The sequence below is a fragment of the Lampetra fluviatilis genome, assembly GCF_964198595.1.
Source record: "Lampetra fluviatilis chromosome 45 unlocalized genomic scaffold, kcLamFluv1.1 SUPER_45_unloc_1, whole genome shotgun sequence".
NCBI lineage: Eukaryota > Metazoa > Chordata > Hyperoartia > Petromyzontiformes > Petromyzontidae > Lampetra > Lampetra fluviatilis.
In genome coordinates, this window is record NW_027620425.1 from 157,026 (window position 1) to 161,477 (window position 4,452).

The 4,452-nt window shown below is 46.7% G+C and overlaps 1 long non-coding RNA gene across 1 annotated transcript; it reads left to right on the forward strand.

The window, feature by feature from the left end:
* The first annotated feature begins 288 nt into the window (after positions 1-288).
* On the forward strand, positions 289-3,671 carry LOC144953770 (uncharacterized). The gene is made up of 4 exons (XR_013640897.1): positions 289-323; positions 491-595; positions 3,105-3,212; positions 3,661-3,671. It is a non-coding gene; the product is annotated as an uncharacterized LOC144953770 (long non-coding RNA).
* The last annotated feature ends 781 nt before the right edge of the window (positions 3,672-4,452 follow it).

Genomic DNA, 4,452 nt, shown 5'->3' on the forward strand with positions numbered 1-4,452 from the left:
TCGACTTCTCAGATGGTAGCAAACAATCAAATATTTGCTCTGAGCCCTCCGATAGAAGCTAATTCAAAACCCCTCACCTGCCTCTCCACTTTTCTTCCACGGTGAGAGGCATTGACTTCGGTCCTCTCTTTAGCAACTGAGATTAACAACAACAAAATAATAATAATAACCTTTGTTTCACCCAACAGGGACAGCGAAGGTTGAAGACTGCTCATTTGAGGAACATTTCCCAGTCTGCCGTTCGTGTAGCGACGGATCAACATTCACAGACTCGGCAAATAACCTCACCAGCTGCCAAGCATGCAGAATCTGCGACGAGCAAAGTATTTGTCGTATTCTTATTCAACTCTCACACCCGTGACGCTGTGTTCCCAACAGTGGTGGTGTCAGTACATCGTGCGATCACGTGTTCTATTGAGGCCCATCTCTTAAATGCCCTTCGTTAAGCAATGACAATTGTACGCTGTGTTCGCGCGACTTTCTTTGCCAGGGGAGCTTGTTCAGCATAAATGCATCGCCACTGGCGACACGGTGTGCGAGTGCGTGGAAGGAATGTACAGACCAAGCCAGTCCGAGCCCTGTGAGGTTCTTAAAGGTGAGACCAGTGCCGGATTTAGGCAAGATAATGATTAACGTGGTTTCTGCAGCGCTATTCGCACAGGGCCTCAAAGAGCTTTGTGTGCAGGTATGTGCCTTTAACTTCTTTGCACCATACGCAAGCCAACCATGATAATTGGAGATGCGGGGAACGGACAACAAACTAAACACAACAGCAGCAAGCAGTTCTATAGTCATGAGCTCCATGTGAATCTTGTCGAGTTAAGGAGAAAGCCTGCAGTAAAAATGGGTGAGAATCAGCAGATGCACGACTTTTTCGCAGTGGAATATAAAACTTAAGCAGATTGGTGGTCAGATATTTAGGAGCCAACTCGGTTGAAATTAAGGAGGTAGGGGGAAAATTGCTGTCGAGCGCGGTTATTTTCATTCCGATATGACAAAAAATATGCAGGCATTACTCAATAATAGAGATTTTTTTGGGTTAGATCGCGTAAATATGTAAATGTGTCATTTAACCCACCACCACCCGACACAACCAACTAGTAAGGGTTGTCACGTAAACAATGTGCCAATTCGTCACTAGTACAACACACCGGTGTGTTGGAGAGCCAAACCACATTTACAAACTGAGTATGACGTTTCGCCAGTAATTATAACTATCTTCATCAGGCGACAGCCAGATTTGTGGAGAAGTTCACCTGTTTCGTTCCTTATATAGAGGCGTAGATGTGGTGACCAAACTTCTAAGCTCTTGAGTCAACGTACATTATGCATGCGCATTATGCGGGACCATTGATCCTGTCCTTCCTACGTGTTACGAACCCTAAGCTTGACATAGCTTAGGGCCCTCAGCAAGTCCAAATCTGGCCCTGGGTAAGACACAAGTTGTGTTGTACATGGTGTGGTTAAATTACAACGTAGATTTTCGTAGCCAATACGTTCATCGTTATTTGTTTGTGTTCGGCCACGTGGCTAGTTTTATGCCAAAATTAAACTTAACTAAAACGAAGGATTTTTTAAAGCTATTTTTATTTTACACACGCAAGGCCCACTGAGCTTTCAGAAGCAAGGAGTCCAAACAACATTACTGGGCAAAGGGAGCTGACCTTCCAGTGTTTGCAGATCCTCAAAGGTTTGAGAAAGGAGCCAATCACGGTGAATGTAGGTGGTTAGGGCTAAGGGGGCTTAGACCCCTCAAACCTATACATGCCGTTCTAGATTTGAAGCTTTCGTGACTGCAAGGATTCATACTCTTGGTTTTTTCGTTAAAGTCACGTAGGTAAAAAAATAGAAATTAAAATTAATAAAAATAAAATAATAAATGCATGCCGGTTTGTAATTACTGGCGAAACGTCGTACTCGAATTGTAAATGTTGTGGGTTCACTCTCCAACACACAGCCAGTGTGCTGAACTAGTAACGAATTGGCACCACATTATGTTTACGCGCCAACCCTTACTAATTGGGCTGTGTCGGGTGGTGGCAGGTTTAACGACACATTTATATTTACGCAATCCCACCCAAAAAAACCGCTTATCGATGATATTGGTCGCGAGAGCCTCCTACGTGTTATACCTCTGTAATGAGATGACTTCCGAGAAGTGAGGGTTTCTTATTTATTTCTCGATACTTTAAGGACAGGGTCACTGAATAACACGAGCGCTGAGTGAGTTTTAGCTTAGCCACCCATACAGCCACATTGGCAACATACAACTATATAGCTGACTGACTATATAGTGACGATGACCGTGAAGACTGCATAGCCGGCTAGCTATGTAATGATGATGACGACGAAAAGATGGCAGTGATGACAGCGACCACAGCCCCCATGACAGCCTCGAACCCCCGTTTGCCTCTCTCTTATATCCCTCCAGCATGGCGAAGCCCCGTCCCTGGCCACGCCCCTCTTATGGAACTCTCTCGCTGGTTCCAGGAGCTTCCAGATCGATCCCTTCCTCAACCCTTGGCCCAGTTACATCCCCCTTGTGGTTGCTTATTTGTGTGTCGTTCTATAACGCACCTATACCCATAGTTAGCCCCATGGCCAGCACATGGCACCCTGTCACTACACATCCATCAATATCAGCCTGTGTGGACGGAGCTTGGAGCAGATGCATTTCAGCAGCATCAGAATCTTTATTTAGACTACAGGAGGAGGAGGAATCCGATGAGCTATGAAGCTCTTTTCACAGATGTCCAGGAGGGGCAGGGGGGTCAGCAAGTTACGACAACAACAACAACAAACAACAACACGAACATCGAGAGGAGGGCAGCATAGAGACAAGTGGGAGGCAGTGAAAGGACGGTCAGAAAAATAAGAAGAGCCCTGGGCAGCTGAACTAGAGAAAGTTACCATGGTGGGAAGAGCGGGTGGTGAAACTTGCAGTCACCCCATTCATTTGAACACATTCCGTTTTGAGTCCTTCTACTGGCCTGGCTCAATTCCACCGGCGTTGTCTTCAACACTGAGTAGAACATCTTGTTGTTATGCGAGTGTAAATATTGCATATATATAACATTATATTACGTGTGTGTTTTGTGTTGTAGGCTCATTGAATTGGATTTGGGTTGTCATATTCATTATTTTTGCTGCTTTGGGTGGAGTTGCTGTTTTCGTATATTGGTTTAAGAAAGTGAAAACATCTCAACATGCGGGTGAGTTCCATTGTCATCTTGGCATCGTGTTCACTCTGTTGTCAAACAGTGTCAATGACCTGCTTTGACAAGTGGATAAGAAACATGGACACACTTTACGTTAAAATAATTTTCGACCGAAAAATACCAACACCGCAACCTGATCTCACCCTAACACTCACTGCTGTTGATTCATTTTCAATTGGTAATGAATATATTCACATGAAGTAATCACACGTTTCAAAAGTAGAATCTGACCACACACTGAATACGGAGTGATCAATAACACAGGGCTACTGGGTCGTGGCATCTCTGATTCCAGTCACACGCTGCTCCTCAATGCCTCCAGTCTGGTTGTGTTCCTCGCCATTCGAGGGATAATTTCTCAAACCGGACGTTCCCTGCCCTCAGGACTTGCCCTGTGTAACCACAATGCCCGTGTTTGTGTATCATGATGAAAATTCCCAAGCCTATGCCACCGACTCTGAGAGGCAACCGCTGAGTAGCGACAATCACCCCGAGCCAACCCCATCGGAACCACAGGTGACAACTCCTACCACACCACCACCACCACCGCACTCCAGGCACACGATCGGCTACTAACGCTGCCTGTTCCAACTCCTCACCCTGGTTTACAAATCCCTTCATGGGCTTGCCTCACCATATCTTGCTACGCTTGTAACTTTCTCCGTGTGGCCTTTTCGCCCTCATCAGTCTCAATCTTTGCGTCTCTATTTGCTCCTCATTCTCGTTGTGCTCAATCCATGCAAGTTTCATTGTAGAGTCCACGTCCTAACAGTGGCCGTGTCGCAGGTGGAGGTTGCCGTTGTGAGAGACGCCGTGGAGATGATCCAAGAGAAGATGGCCTCGAGTGGAGGTGGCGTGTGGACGTGGCTGCGTGACCGCCGCTCAGAGCTGCTGGGGAGTGGAGGCGGTGGGTTCGGGCCCCACCTCTTGCTCGACCTCTTCCTGCGGGAGCTCATCGACGAGACCGAGTACTGGAAGGCACGCGGCCTCCCTGATGCATCGCGACGGGCACACTACGTCATCGGCCTCGTGGTAGACAGAGGAGAGGAGGCCTGCGGGAAGTTCAAGGACATTTACGAGGGCTTCAGTAGCAGGAAGAGAACATTTCTAGACATGCAGAGACAGGCTAGTAAGTACATAAATGACTCGTACATTGCAACATTACCTGTATCACTGTAACGTAATATGTTTAATTAGATGTGTAGGTCATGCGGTGGTGTTTGAGTGGTACTCC